Here is a 17,049-nt window from a genome sequence, read left to right as displayed (position 1 = left end):
CACTTATATGCTTTTGCTGCATCCCATAAATTTTGGTATGTTGTATTTCCATTTTAACTAGTCTCAAGGTGTTTTTGACTTGTCTTTTGATTTCTTTGTTGACTTATTCATTGTTTAGCAGCATTTTGTTTAATATCACATAGTTGTGAATTTTCCAGTTTTCTTCTTTTAATTGATTTCTGTTTTCCTGTCATTGTGGAAAAGATGCTTGATATGATTTCAGTATTCTTAAATTCATTAAGACCTGTTTTGTGGCCTAACATGATCTATCCTGGAGAATGTTCCCTCTTCACTTGAGAAGAATATGTAATCTGCTGCTTTTGTATAGAATGTTCTGTATATATCTGTTAAGATGATCTGACCTACAATGTTATTTAAGACCAGTGTTTCCTTGTTGATTTTCTGACTGGATGATCTCTCCATTGATGTAAGCGGGTATTAAAGTCCTCTAATATTATTGTGTTGCTGTCCATTTCTTCCTTTAGGTCTGTTAATATTCACTTTATATGTTTATGTGCTCCTATGTTGGGTGCATAAATATTTTCAAATGTTATATCCTCTGGTTGTATTGACCCCTTTATCATTATGTAGTGCCCTTCTTTGATTGTTATTACAGTCTTTGTTTTAAAGTCTATTTTGTCTGATATAATTATATAATTATAGCTAGTCAAGCTTTCTTTTGGTTTCCATTTGTGTGGGACATCTTTTTTCATTCCTTCATTTTCAGTCTATGCGTGTCCTTACATCTGAACTGAGTCTCATGTAAGCAGAATTAGATGTTCTGTTTTTTAAATTCATTCAGCCACTCTATGCTTTTTGATTGGAGAATTTAGTTCATTAACATTTAAGGTAATTATCGATAGATATGTACTTACTGCCATTTTGTTAATTGTTTTCTGATAGTTCCTCTCTGCTTTTTTATTTTTCTTTTCCTCTCTTTCATTGTGGTTTGATGACTTTCTTTAGTGTTATGCTTAGAATGCTTTCTCATTATCTTTTGTGTATCTACTATAGGATTTTGCTTTGTGATTACTATGAGCCTTATATGTAACTACCTATATTTTATAACAGTCTATTTAAAGTTGGTAGCAACTTAAGTTTGAATGCATTCTACAGCTCTAAATTTTTACTCTCACCCCACACACAAATTGTATGTTTTTCGTGTCCCATTTTACATCTTTATATCTTGTGTATCCCTTAAATAATTATTGCAATTATAATTATTTTTTTACCACTTTTGTCATTTAACCTTCATACTAGCTCTTTAAGTGATTAATCCACTATCTTTACCAGTGATATTTATACTTTCATATGTTTTCTTGTTGCTAATTAGCACCATTTCTTTTCAGCTTAAAGTAGTCCTTTTAACATTTCTTGTAAGGCTGGATTAGTGGTAATAAACTTCTTTACATTTTGCTTGTATGGAAAATGCTATTGCTTCTTTAATTCTGAATGATAACTTTGCTGGAAAAAGTATTCTTGGTTGGTAGCTTTTTTCTTTCAGCACTTTGACTATATCATGTCACTTTCTTCTTGCCTGCAAAGTTGCTGCTGAAAGATCTGCTGATATCCTATGAGGGTTCCCTTGCATGTAACAAGTTGTTTTTCTCTTGCTGCTTTTAGGATTCTCTCTTTGTCTCTAACTTTTGACATTTTAATTATAATGTGTCTTGATGTGGGTTTCTTTGAGTTCATCTCATTTGGAACTCTCTGAGCTTCCTGGCTCTGAATGTCTGTTTCCTTCCCCAAGTTAGGGAAGTTTTCAGCCATTATTTGTTCAAGTAAGTTTTCTGCCGCCTTCTCTCTTTTCCTTCTGGGACCCCTATAATGCGAATGTTAGTTTGCTTGATGTTGTCCCATAAGTGCCTTAAGCTATCTTCACTTTTTTTTTGTTTCTTTATTCTTTTTGCTGCTCTGACTGGGTGAGTTCCACTCTCCTGTTTGAGTTCACTGGTCCTTTCCTCTGGTTCATCTAGTCTGCTGTTGAACCCCTCTAGTATATTTTTTAGTTTTGTTATTGTATTCTTCAGCTCTGTGACTTCTATTTGGTGCTTTCTTCTATTTTCTCTTTGTTGAAGTTCTCACTGTGTTCATCCATTCTTCTCCCAAGTTCAGTGAGCATCTTTGTGACCATTACTTTGAACTCTTTATCAGGTAAATTACTTATTTCCATTTCATTAAGTTTTTTACTGAGTTTTTATCTTGTTCTTTTGTTTGGAACATATTTCTCTGTTTTAGATGAAGAAACCACCTCTCCTAGTCTTGAAGGAGTGGCCTTGTGTAGGAGAAGAAGCTTATCATTCAGCTGTGCCCTAGCCCTTGGTTGTCTCCCAAACCTTTGTGATTGTCTGAAAAGCTTATTTTATTGTTAGTAGCTCCCAGTTTTTGAGGTTGTGCCTAGACTTTTCAGTGTTCCACAGTGGGGTATCTTGGTCAGCATCTAGATTTAGGCTGATTGGAAGCCAGACACTCAGTCAGCAGCTGTTAAAGTATGCAAAAGTATACTGTCCTGTGGGACCATAAGCATGAGCCCTGATGGCCAACCGGGCAGGTCATCTGGAGTTGTCCCCTGGGCAAGAGTCATAAAAATTGGGGCTCCAGATGAGTGTATAAGCTTCTTTCTGGGAGATACCAGTGCACTGTAGTGAGGCAGAGGGAGAGCACAAGGATGACATCCCCAGCCTGTTTCCTGAGAGCCCCTTCACAGACCTCTAGATGTGTGCCAAACCTGAAGCCTGTCCCTCAGGCTGAAGCTCCAGAACAAGCAAATAGGCCTCTTTCACAAAAAGACTGGAGGTGTATTTCAGTCTGCTGTCAGTTTTGTGCCTGGGGGTGATAGCCTGCCAAGGACTGTCTTTTCTATTGTTACAGTCCCGTGGGACCCAGGAATCCCTGGACACAAGAGCCAGGCATTCAAGGGGCACCCCATGGGCAGCAGCTGCAAAAACTGGGGCACCAGATATAAATACTGAGGCACAAGATGTGAAAGAGCTTCCCTCCAAGAGATGCTGGCACTTTGGAGTGCAGCAGAGGGAGAGTACAAAGGTAGCACCCACCTTCTGAGGTCTCTGGAAAGGTTTACAGTCAGCTTTTATATATGTATTTAATTAGAGGCTTGCCCCTCGGGCTGCAGCTATGGTGATTAGCTAATAGGCCTCCTTCACAGAAAAACTCAGCTCCTGGGACTGTTGCTTCTTGCTGAGCCCTGATGATGGTAGCTATTCAAGAACTCTTTCTCTGTTGGTTACAGTCTTATGGGACCTGTGACCATAAGCCCTGCTGGGCACCAGAGCCAAGCGATATAGAGGTGACCCCTGGAAGCAGCTACAAAAAATCAGGATGTCAGACAAAGGTATAAATTTCTTTGGGAGATACGAGGGAGCTGGAGTGAGGTAGAGAAAGAGTGCAAAGATTGAATCCACCAGCCTCTGTTCCTTGAGAACACATCTGGAAGCCTCTGGAAGTGTGTCAGACCAGGGAGGCCTGCCCCTCAGGCTAAAGCTTCTGGACAAGCAAATAGGCCTCTTTCTCAGAAAGACTTGGGGTGTGTTTTAGTCTGCTGTCTGTTCAGTGCCCTGGGGCTGTAGTCTGCTAAGAACTCTCTCTCCCATTGTTACAGTCCCACGGGACCCATGAATGCAAGCCCACCTGGCCTCCAGAGCCATTCTTTGGGAGGAATATTCTTTCTGTGCCATTTTTTCACCAATATTTGGATCTTTTAGGGGTTCATGGCTATCTTCCACTCTAACTTCACTTAGAAATAAAGCTATAGTAAGCTTTTAAGATATTACTTAAATTTATATTGAAATATAAAGGTCTTTCAATAGCTAAACAATTTGGAAAAAGGAAAATAGAGTTAGAGGAGTTATACTAACTGATTTGAAGACAGTGTGATGTAGGGATAGACACTAAAGACTGGTGGAACATAGTGGAATCCATGCGATTAAGTAATTTTTAGAGTACAGCACCTAAATAATTCAATGAGGGAAACGATAGTATTTTCAACTATTAGTGCTGGATGTTTTAACATGCATATGGGGAAAAATAATCTGGATCATAACTCATGCCATATATTTAAAAAACTCAAATTGGAATTTAGACTTACGTTGGAAGTTAAATATATATACAATTCCTAGTAGAAAATGTATGATAATCTGTGTGACCACGGGTTAAACAAAGATTTCTTATAACACACAAAAAAGCACACAATATAAAATAAATAAATAAATTGGAAAACATAAAACTTAAAAAAAATTGCTTTATAAAGGACACTATCCAGAAAATAGAGCTACATGCCTTAGCTTTGGAGGAAATATTTGCAAAATATATGTCTGGTATAAAATTTGTTTTTAGAATATATGAATAACTCCTACAAATCAGTAAAGAGAAAAAACAACCAGATACAATTATAGACAAAAGATTTGAGCACATAATTGGCAAAAGAAGATATATGAATGAAAAGTAAACACATGAAAAGATGCTCAAGATTTTTAGTATAGGGAAATGTAAATCCAAACCATGGTAAGATACCATTACACTCCTATTAGAATAGCTAAAATAAGAAAACAAAAAAATGCTGATAATAGCAAGTTTTGGCAAGTATGCAGAGCATTTGGAACTCTGATACACTGCTAAGGAGAATGCAAAATAGTTTAGACACTGGTAAACAGCTTGGTAGTTTTTTAACGAAGTTAAATATACACTTATCAAATGATTCAACTATCCTAGTCCTAGGTATTTACCCAAGATAAATGAAAACGTACATATTTTTTAACAAATGTTTTATTATATTTGAATGTTTACTGCAGCTTTTTTCATGGTAACCCAAAGCCCAAAACAACTCAAATGTCTATCAACTGGTTAGTGGATAAACAAATTGTGGTACATCCATATCATGGACAATTATTCAGCAGTAACAATAAAACTATTGATACACATGACAACATGGATTAATCTCAAAAGCATTATGCTGTGTGAAAGAAGCTACACATGAAAGATTACATGCTGTGTTATTTTATTCATATTAAATTCTAGAAAAGGCAAACTTACAGAGACAAAAAATATATTGGTGGGTGCCAGGTGCTAGTTGTAGGAGAAGGGATATATTGCAAATGGGCAAGAGAGAACTCTTTGGGATGATGGAGATATTCTATATCTTGATTATGTTGATGTTATAGAACTTTGTACATTAGTTAACTTAAAGTTAGTGAATTTTAACAGGTTGTTTTTACTTCAGGTATGTTGATTCTTACAACGGCACTTTAACAATTGGATAAATATTGGAACAACATGACCATTGGTCCTGTCTCCTACCTCATACAGACATTAATTTCATATGGGCCATAGTATTAAATATAAAGAGTAAGATTATAAAACTTCTAGAAGAACAAATAGGAAAAGCTCATTGTGCCTTTGGATAACAAAGATCTTAGAATATAAAATATACTAAATGTAAAAGAAAACAATGTATAATTTGAGTTCACTAATATTAAAAACTTCTCACTAAAAAAACACTTTTATTAAACTGAATAGGCATGCCACAAACTGGAGGAGATATATCTAGTAAAGGACTTGTATCAATATATAAGGACTGCCTATGAAAATTAATAATGAAAACACAAATAACTCAGTTAAAATAGTCAATGTATTTGATCAGACTCTTCATAAAAGATGATTTGCCAAAGGACAATAGCACATGACAAAGTTCTCAACATTACTAATTTTCAGGGAAATGGAAGTTAAAACCACAATTTGATACCACTTCAAACCTTGTAAAATGTCTAAAGTACAAAAACAAAAAACCAAAAAACCCCAAAAACTGACACTTCCAAATGCTGGTGAGAATTTGCAGCTACTGGAATTCTCATATATTGCTGGTTGTCATGTGAAATATTAAAATCATGGTGGAAAACTGCTTAGTAGTTTCTTTTTAAACTTAAGCGTACTCTGTGATTATATTCAGAAATTTCACACTTAGGTAATTCCTAAGAGAAATAAATATATGTGAACAAACAAAAACCTGTACAAGACATTTTTAGCAGTTATATTCATAATTTACTCCCATTATATTCATAATACTCCCATAATACTCCCAAATACTCCTGTCAGTAGCAGTGTTATATTCATAATACTCCTACTGATAGACAACTCAATTGTCTATCAGTAGGAGAAAAGATAAACAAATTTTGATATATTTATAAAGTGGAGTACTCTCAGAAATATACATTAAAAAAAAAAGAATGAACTGCTGGTAGATGTGACAAAACAGATGGAACTCAGTGACATTAAGTTGAACAGAAGAAACTAGACACAAGAGAACAGCCTGTATGATTGCTTATATGATACAGTGATAAAAATGTTTATTTTTAGAAATTTTATTAGTGGCTTAATTTTTTTACTAGAATCTACATTTTTTTTACTCAATTCTTTTTTCATTTTTGAATCTATTAACTTTACTAAGATATGATTGTTATTGGTCACTTTTTCCTGGACCATACTGTATATCTATTCATTCTTCTTCAATGTTCTTTTATTTCTAAAAAATTGTCTTAAATTATACCTTTAGATATTTGTCTCATATTAATGCCTCCTTTTTTGGGGGTTCCTTTTTCAGAGATGCTAATTATGTGTTTCTTCTTTTCTTTATTTGTCATTATTTCTCTAATTCCTTTAAACTCTTTGCTCATTTCCAATTTACTTAGCCTACTTTAAGTGAGTCTGTTACCTAATATGTTTCTAACATCGCCAGTTCGGCTTTTTGCTGCTTCCAATTCGGCCTTTATTTTTATGTTGATTTTATTATGTACTTCACTACTTCATTAAACTTTGCCAATTCATGTATTCATGTTTATCTTCTTTTGTTGTTTTACAGGTCATTCACTTGACAGATATTTATGGAATGTCTTCTACCATGTATTAGACACTTCTCTCAATTGTTACATCTCTTCTATGTGATCTTATTTTATAGAAGTGATCTCTCTCTCTCTTGCTCTCTTTCAAACACATGCTCTTTCTTTACACGCACATACACACAGACACAATTTAATAGCAATGTGCTTAATTAAAATTTTTATCTAGTCTCATGATAGTATTGTTCTAGTGGTATTCTTTCATTTACTTACCTCTTTATTCTTTTATTCATTCATTGGTTTGCTCCTTCATTCATTCATTTGCTTGCATAGATCTGTGTTCTTTCCTTTTTGATTCTCATTTATCTTTGAGTAAAATGAGTTCTTCTTGGCCAGTCATTTGTTGGAGGTTTGTATGAGGGTAGAGTCAGTACTTTGTTCTAGGAATAAAGAAATCCTCCTTTTGTCATAAGGTTGAGTGTATACCTGATTTATTTTAGACTTTTTTCTCAGCTAACAGAAATTGGCTCTTCAGTGTTGTTTTTATTTTGAATCCCACATGCAGAGACACTCTAATCTTTTCAGTGCTCAGGGCTTCCAAAGATGTTAATCTCATCCTGTAGACACTCAAATCAAGCTTCTATCCCTCTCACTTTATGAAGCCTCTTCTTTTCAAAACTGGTTAATGACCAACTACTTTCTCTGCTTAGTAATTACTTCTCAGTTCTTATCTTGCTTGACCTTTCTGTGTCATAAGACCATGTCCATTGTGCCTCCTCCTTAAAGCTCCTTGGTTTCTGTCACTATTGACGCCTTGTTATCAGTCTTCTTACTATCCTTCTTTCAAAATTCTACTCTTCAGCTTACTTTCTTCTTGCCATAAGAATACATTTTCTAGAGTGCAGAGCTGAACATTTCAATCCCCTATTTACATTCTTTCAAAACATTTCCCACCTCCATTTAAAGTCTTACCATTTAGCATTACATTAAAAGATTAACATGTTCTGTCTCTTCCACATTTCTTAAGTTGTGTTTTCTATTGCTTTTCGTCCTTCAGATCCTATTCTTCAGAGCCATACAAACTGGATATACTTCACCAAACATACCATAATTTTGAACATCTCCATGATGCATCTTCCAGTTGGATTATTCTTCCAGCCCATTTGCTCTGAGGAAATCCATTCATCCTGCAGAACCATGCTCCTATAAATCTATAATCCTCTTATTTACATTAATCAATCCTTTTCATGTGTTTCTTCTCTACATAATGAATAATGCTCATTATCTCCATTCAGCACTGCAGTGTCCTAGACTGTGAACTCTTTGGCAGGCAAACTGGGGATCTTCTGCTGGTAGCAGTGCCTGTCAAATAGTAGACCTATGCTATTTATTTTCTTTAAGTAAGTGAATAAAGATCTCATAAGATTTAGGCTTGAGACCATTGCCTCATTTCCTGTCTGGCACTTAAAAACATGGCCACTTGATAATGAAACAGGTGAACTCACAGACAGAAATTGTAGACTTTGAAGGTAATTTTCTCTCTATTCAGTATTACTTAATATAGTCCTAGATTTAACATGATTAACGAATGATAATGGTAGTTGTTTAATTATCATCTTGGCAAAGATAAAAAAGAAAATAACAATACTATCTCAAATTATCTATAATTCCCTAAGAAGGAAGACCTGTGTAACCTTTGCATTCTGTCATTCTGTGTTTGAAGTTCATATTTTTACAAAAATTTGATCTGTATTTTCATTATACACACACACACACACATACACACAAAACCTGTCAAATAGAGGGAAGGCCAAAAGACTTTTTGTGACCCAGATGATGTTATTTAGCTTTATGATAGAAGAGAGAAATAGGTACCGCTTCTTATTCATTAAAGACTGAGGAATAGTGTTCTATATTACATTCATGGTTGTATAATAATTTTTCAGTATTGTTATTTCCCACAATCATCCATGAATGGACTATAGTTTAAAGGACTTGGGATTAATGCCATTTCAGACACTATATTATTTCCTCACCTTATGATTTGCCCTTTTGTGATGTTTGTAGTATTTACCTTGTCAGATTCATCTTGACTCTCTGCTCAGATCCCTGGAGACTGTCTTTCCCCTGTGAAGCAGTTGTTATATTCTCTTGATAATAAAATTCAGGCATAAATAGCTCTAAAGCACAGTTATATAAGGTCGTGTTATTTCAGTTGTGTTTTTTAAAAGGAAAGAAGTTGAAAGAGGGCATCTTTGTGGTGAGGTGTCAATAGATAAGACTTAACTGAAATGTTTTGATGGGATTGTGATTCAGCAAGCCACTTAATGAGGACCTATTACATACAAGACCCTGCTAGGCATTGCTCACTATTTCATTTAATCCTCACAATAACCCTGTGAGATAGGAGGCATTGTGCCTGTTTTTACAAGGAAGAACACAGTCTCAGAGAGGTCACGCAAATTGCTAACATCCCACAGTTAGTACGTGATAGAGTTGGAATCTCAACCTAGAATTGTCTGAATCCAGTTTCAGAGAGCTTTCCTTTATACAACTGCTGGCTTGCATTGAATGTAGTTTATATTGGAGAATCTACAAATGCCTATCACTAAAACCAGAAATCTTACTGCTTCTGTCATTCTAAAGCACGCAACATTTTAACCACATTTAATATTTATTATATGATTGCAGCCAAATCAAAAATAGACACAGAAAATTGTTTTTCACCAATAGAAGTACAAGATTAGAAGGATCAAAGATTCCATAATCACTAATTGGGCTCTTACTGGTAGCGAAAGATCAGTGAGAGGAAGTCTTGTTTTGTTTAGAATGAACTGCTCTCCTTCACCTTCCTGATAAAATTTTACTTATCCTACAAGAGCATGGTTCAGATGTATCTTTGTGATTCCTTTCCTGGTCCTCCTAGGCAGTCTTATATAACCTTCCTGTATGCTGTTGCCACCCCTGTAGTTACATCACTTGTCTATTTCCACTCTGCTACTCTGCTTAGACTGTACAATCCTTGAAGACAGAGCTCATGCCTTTTCATCTATGTATTTTCAGGGCCTATACAGTCCGTGGCCCTCAGTAGTACTCAGTGAATGATTTTCAGATAAATGAATGAATAAAAGAGTACCTGAGTACATGCATATATGAATTCATAAATGAATTGCTTTGTGCTGAAGTCTTTTGTGTGTGTGCTTTAGCATGCTCTTTAATGTATAAAGTTTTGCTAAAACAAAAACAAACAAAAACAGACAAAACCCTTTAATTTAGAGGTAGCAAACGTAAGCACTGAAGTGGAACCAAATCCAGGTTACTGGAATTTTTGTCCTCCTTGTGCCATCATTAGGTGAATGACAAATCAGCTTTTATAGGGTCTGTATTTCATCTGTAAAATGAGCGAATCCCATATGGCAAATGTTACAGAGACGGCACTCGAATAAATAAACTTTGAAAAACACTGCTCTAAGGAACTAATGGGGGAGGGGTGTTATAGGCAGTTCTGGTTTTCAAACTTTTCTAACTGGCAGAACTTCTTGTCAAATAAAATCTTCCATAGAGCCCCAGAATATAAAATAGGTAAAAATTGAGATTTTGTGGCTGCCAAGCATCTTTGTCTTCTAATACCTGCTCAGTCTGTTTACTCATCACTTATATATCAGATGTATTAGGTACTTGTCAAATTCATGAGTGAGTCCATTCTTAGGGTGTGGTCTAATTTTGCATCTTTAAAAATAAACAAAGAAATTATAGTTTCTGAATATGAAGATATTTAAAGACCAATAAAAATATTTCCATATATTCCTTTATGCTCTATCAAAATAATGTTACACAACATTCTGGTATTGCCATATTAGTTTCAGCCTTCTGTTTTTGAGAGAGTTCCTCTTTTCTTCATATGTTCACCTCAGTCTGGACCCCCAAACTTTTAGTAGGGCTGGGACAGACTGTTTGGCCCAAAATTGGGTGTCTGCTTCTAAATAGGTGGTAATCATTGCCAGAGTTAATATCCCATTAATTCAGTAAAGCCAGTAAGTGGCACGCCATTAATTCATTTGATGTCCTCAGAAGATTCCTCACATTTTTTGCGTCTTTCTCATAGGAAGTCTGTAATGATGTAGTATTTGTATTTCTGAGAAAGGAGCACACAGAAATTGTGTGTGCTTGCTTGCTTAAAATAATAATGAACTTTGTTATTTCAGTCTTCTTCTCAAGAAAAGAAGACTTTTACACTGATGATGAGTATTTGGGGTTTTGAGCCTAAGAAGAAGACTTTGACCAAAATCTTATTTATCTCCCACATGTTCCATGAAACATGTTTGAAAAGCATTATACTGGTGGACAGTTTTAAAAAGCCTAAAGACATAGCACTTGTGAATGAACATTCAGAGCCTTCTGCATTAACTTAAAATTATTTTAGGTATTGAAGCAGAGACCTAATTTAGAAGAAGAAAATACTTGTGAATTCTTGCTCAAGCATAGGAGAAAGCAGAGGCAAATTATTATGCCATTTTAGCTGTTTTAGATCTACAGTTGTTTCGTAGTCCAAGTTTTTCAATTTGATGTAAATTTGTATGAGATTACATAAAGGAGTAGCTTTTCATAGGCTCCATACGTTCTGCAAACTACAATGCAAAATTACGCATTCTTACAAATAAATATATAATCATGATGAATAGTATGAATAAGAAAAAAGTAATGATGTGATAAGGCCCCGTGACACGTAGGGGAAGTCAGTAAAGTAGTTTTTGAAGAAATGACCCGTAAGCTGAAGGCTGAGGAATGAGTTCACCAGGCAAAATGGAGAGATTATTACAGCGCAGGAACAGTCCTGCGGCAAGGAAGGCATGTTGGGTAAACCCTAAATGCAGTTTGGTTAAAGATAAATGAGTTAAAGGGGACAGTGATGTGGGGTAAGGTGCGGAAGCGAGTAGAAGCCAACATAGGAAGTTGAGGCTGAAAAGGCAAGCTGGGACCGAATCTGTAGGGACTGGTATGTCACATGAAGGGTTTTGGCTTATCCTAAATTTAACAGGAAGCCATGAGGGATGTAAAGCAGGGAAGTATATAAGGAACTCTGCATTTTCAAAAGATCATTCTGGAGAATACATAGAGGGGGAGAAGAAGGGCTTCTTTCTTTGTCCCTTAGTTACAGTACTGGAACCTCTGGAACCAGTTACTGGAACCTCTTCTATGAAGCTTTCCTTGATGATTTTTACCCATAGAGGTGGCCTTCACTAATTTGTTCGCCTAATGAACCCATTGTTTATTCCTGTCACAGCACTTATCACTCTGCTCTGTGAGCCTGACGCATGCCAAGGAGGCATAAGTATTGCAGAATGAAAAATTGTTGATTCATCTCTCTGAAGACTAGACAGTGGACATTTTAAGGTTGAGGATTATGTCATATTCATCTTGTATTACTCACAGCATCTAGCAAGTCTCTGTCACACACTGGGTTCTCAATGGTTTTTGTTGCTGCTCTTGGGAAACTGAAGGAAAAGAAGTGTCATTATTCTTTTTGGGTGGAAATGGGAATTTTGGATCATAGATGCAATTTAATTTGTTATACTCTCATTGAAATTTGGTAACATTAATTGGGGTCCTAGAGCAGCTGTAATAGGTTTGTGAAAGTTACTAAGTAGCTCTGAAGGTGGAATTAAAATATTTCAATTTGAGCCTGAGCACGTTCCCCACAAATACTTAAGGGAACTGAAGATCCTTCATCCATACTGGCGCTTTACATTTGTTTGTAGACCTTCTATGGTTCACTTCAGGAGGTAGTAAAATTCCTCATGCTTCCTAAATCTTCCTGATCACGTCATCACTTTGGTACAATGATAACTCTGAGATGGAAACCCTCAGATGTTGAGAGAGCTTACAATATCAAATTGTTCATTTATCTGAATATATGGCTTGAATATGTCATTTGAATGTAGGGCTTCTTTGTTCTTTCCCTCTTATTTAAGAGGCTGAAAAAACAAAGCAGTTTATATAATGTCTTATGGCACTTTAAACTATAAAAAATTAATCAGTGTACCAGTTACTTTTTTTAGAGTAGGAAAAATAATTCAACACTTTAAAATTTTTCCATTTAGACTGTTTTTATTGGAGAGAAACTCACTAATAAACCCATTAAGGCATTACAGTATTTATACTAGTAGAAACATGGGAATAGTTTGTCACTTTCTCTCTGTTCTGTTGTTGTCAGGAATTGACATTCATCCAAACAAATTGTACAATAAGAATTCTTTCTTTCTTGTCAACATGTGAATTGATTTCAAGTTTGTGTTCTATTAGTAAGTTACAAAGAACACATTTTATAGTAGAAATTGGTTTTAAGTGGTTGTTTAGGAGACATGTCTTACTCAGAGCAGAATTTAGCCTAGCTACTTTGCAGTCTGACAACTATTAAACGAATGCCATTATCTCTTTTGTTACTTATAATTCTCTCAGGCTAAGCTAATGGTTTAAGTTCATATTAATTTTTAATACTTCTCAATTTTTATCTCAAAAGTCCTTGATGCTTATTGCCTAATTAAACAAACATTTTTCTCTCCCAGAAATGCCTATATCTAAATGTTGGGTGCTTATAGTCTTAAGAAATTTTACATAAAACATGTCTTTTTGTATTACATACACTATTTTTTTTTATCAATTGTTTTTTGCTCTCCATTATTTGCATCCCATTACAAGAGTTTTTGGGAGGAAGCACATTTGTCTCTCCTTTTTATCTCCCCAACAGTCAAATCCAAAATCAGCTCTAACTGGGCACAGTAGCCCTGAGTTTCTGAAAGTGTGATGAGACCAGTAGATATAAACTCCAGGGAGGACTTTATATTTTCTGTATGGACTTCTGGCCATGTTTATCCATTTGCTGAGTCTAGAGAGTTGGTTTTATGGTTTGTGTTTACTTCTGCTGGTTTCCTGGAATTTCATTAGATTCATAAAGTTTGTGGATAATTATACCACAACCCTTTCACAAGACCCAGAGCGAGGTTGATAGCTCTGCTAGGCGGCTGTGGGGCCGTGAATGCGGATAGCACGTCACACTCCTCTTTGGCCAGCATTTCTTCCTTCCAGTCATACTACATTAGATCCCAGCCCAAAACAGAAAACCCTTATCTTCTTGAATGAGACTTTATGCTATTTATTTTAAAAGGTTAATATCCACTGTAAAGAGGTTCTTAGACATTTGTACTTTAGGAATCAGTAAAATTTCCAGAGAACTAGAGGAATGACATAGAAATTGCCGATGTCTAATTTTCTCAATTGAGGCCATTAAGAAACGGAAGAAAGAAATGCTCATGCCGCATTACATTATCATCATCTCAAAAATGGATATTTTCACATCTGAAAGAGTGATGAGTAGGACTTTTCCTGTTTAAAAAAATGGAGACTGTAACCCTAAACAGAGGACCAAGAGCCGTCCAAATATCCCACGTTCTCCAAGGAGAGCTGTATATAAAAGTGCTCGGGCAGCTCCCCCTGAGAGGGAGCCATGTGGGTTCTGACACCACTCATCACCACTCATCACCCCAGCAACCTTCCAGTCCTCATATCAACTGACTCTGGGTCGGGGGAGGATGGTATGTGAAGAGGTGTTGGGGAAGTGAATTGTTGGCCTACTGAAGATGAAGAACCACTTCTAGAGATTGGGGGTGCCGTCAATAAAAAGAAGGTTAGAGTCTATATCCTTTAGGAAAACAAAAGGGATTTAATATAATAAATGGAGTACATAAATATGAATAATGAAAGTGAAAACAGGCCAGCCAGGTAACCCGAAGGTTAGTGAAGCAGCTACCATTCCTAGTGCTGAGGGAGAAAGGGAAGATAGTATTATGAGAGTCTAGCAGTGAAAAGGAGGGGTCACCACCTTAGGAGCTGGAAGCACCAAGGGGTGGCTCTGAAGCTGGTGAGCAGACATCGATGGGGTGTTGTGTGGCTGTTTCTGGGTCTGCCTGGGGTGGGGGGGCCAGTGTTGTTCATGCTCCTGAGAAAAGGAAGAGAGTCCCTTCTCTCCAACTCTCTTCTTCCACTTTCCTCCTCACGATTCCTGTTGTCAGCACCTAAGGGAAGCCAGCTGGGAAGAGAATTTGTGAACTACAGTTTGCAATGTCTCAGCCCCAGCGTCACAGAGCAGAGTAACTGAACGGTTGGCTTTGGTCTGAAAGACAATGATAAAAAAACTGACACGGTATCTCATTTCTCCATTGATCATTTATGCAGAAGAATTTCTGATTGGTTCTTTATGTCCCCTTGAGCAAGGGAAAGGGGAAATGGAGAGAGATAGCAGGGCAGAGAGAAGAGATGGCAGCAAAGAAGCTTAACCTTCGCCACTTGGGGTAACAAGGATGCTTGAGCTTATTCTGGATAAGTACATTGTGGATTGAGCCATCTTGTCATTACTTTAATCAGAAGAATAGACGTGCTTAAGGGAACCTTACCAACAAGAGTTTCAGTGTGTACCAGTGGGGATGGGAACTGAGGAGATGAGAAAAGTTATTTTTTTTTCCCAGTGAAAGCTCCTACTTACCCCTAAGAAGAGAGCCAGCATTTGGACACCTGCCTTAGAGAGGGCATCAATATACAGTCTCTTTTTGTCAGAGAAGCAATGACACTTAACAGAGGACTGCAATTAAATGCCCAGTTACATAAGAAGACTTCCCTTTTCATGAACTCTTCCACTCTGCTGCAGTGTGGAAACAGCTAGAACCTAAAGAAAAGAGGGGGGAGGAGGAATAAAAGAGTAGATTATTCCTTCTGGCCCTTCCAAGTCCTACACACCGGCCACCAAGTGGCCCCACAGATCCTGGCCACTGAGCAGAGAAAAGGGAAGGAGATGGGATTTAAAGCACTTATAAGTTATGGACTCAATTTGAGCTGCTGTTAAGGAAGAGGAAATAGATTTAACATTGCAGATGGAAAACAGTTATTAGAGAAAAATTAAAACATGTGCAGAATGTTCAATAAATCAATTATACAAAAAACAAAATGAAACTTTTTTGAACATCATTTCAGAATAAAGGGCAATCTTTAAACTGGAAAAAACAACTTTCTTAAAAACTCAAAGTATTACCCTTATTTTTTTCATCTCTTCAGGGTTTGATCATTTCATCATGGTTTATATCCATAATGTAGGATTTTAGAATGATTATCATTATTCATTGAGCTTTCTATCAATCAGAGATTACTAGTACTTATAACTGAAACCTGCCGAAGGAGAAATTTACACTATAGCTATAGCAGTCAGTCAGGGTCTTTTTCCTCATTTTAGCTTTTATATCTCTGTGGAGAAAGAGGTAAATAAATAATTATATGAAGAATACTGTAGTCTTAGAAAATAACAGAATGTTGTAAAAGATTAATATAAGTTTAAAAGCATCTTTTAAGTGGTGAAAGATAAAACCACAGGAAAGCTACTCATATGTGCCAGAAATGGAATTTATAGTCATCATACTTACTCATAACTTTGAAATTCTTAGAAACACTTTGTTTTAATGAACCAAATGGCATTCTATGTATTGAGAAGCAAATTTTGCTAATGGAAGAATAATCTCAAATTAAGAGAGCCTGACTTCTCTTGTTTACATTTGCCTTAAATTTGAGGCGCTTAAAAACGTCAGTATCTTTTAAAAATTACTGCTTTTTGTCCTTACATGATTAGGGAGCATGATTCCAGAAGACTGATCAACCTAACTTGTATTCCAATATCAGAAAAATAAATAAAAATCACTTCGTTCACTTCTGCCTTGAAAAGATGTGAATAAGACCCAATCAGCTGCATAGTGATTGGTTAAGAGACTTGGCTTTAGAAATAAAGTTCTAGTCTGAACCAGCAGAGTGTGTGACTTTGTGCATATTTTATTACTGTTCCGAGACTTGATTCCCTCACCTGTTGTGATAATTGTGCCCACCTTATTTGGTTGGCTGCTCTAATGAGACATAATTGAACTCTTATATGCATAGTATAAACTGGCACAAGATAATTTCTCCATCCATGTTAGCCTAAACGAAAGGCAGCTGACACTAGCAATCAGCAATAACATGGCATGTATAATATCTATTCTTCTATTTCATAATATTATAACACAATATATTATGTTAAATTATATTGTATACTATTATATAACAATAGTATAATACAATAATATAACAATGTAATATTAAACATGTTGTAACATTTCTCTGAATTCCC

General features: G+C 36.0%; 1 protein-coding gene and 1 long non-coding RNA gene across 5 annotated transcripts in view; one reads left to right on the top strand and one right to left on the bottom strand.

Annotated features, from left to right (window-relative positions):
* The window catches only part of PDE4B (phosphodiesterase 4B), a 601,639-nt gene that overhangs the window by 88,884 nt on the left and 495,706 nt on the right, over nucleotides 1-17,049 (top strand). The window lies entirely within an intron of this gene.
* Nucleotides 1-17,049, bottom strand: part of LOC309641583 — a 308,049-nt gene that overhangs the window by 47,087 nt on the left and 243,913 nt on the right. The gene's annotated exons all lie outside the window — the stretch shown is intronic.

The sequence above is a fragment of the Balaenoptera physalus genome (genome assembly GCF_965194825.1).
Source record: "Balaenoptera physalus genome assembly, chromosome: 1".
NCBI lineage: Eukaryota > Metazoa > Chordata > Mammalia > Artiodactyla > Balaenopteridae > Balaenoptera > Balaenoptera physalus.
Note: the sequence above shows the minus strand (reverse complement) of the source record. Positions and strands in the feature narration are given on the sequence as shown.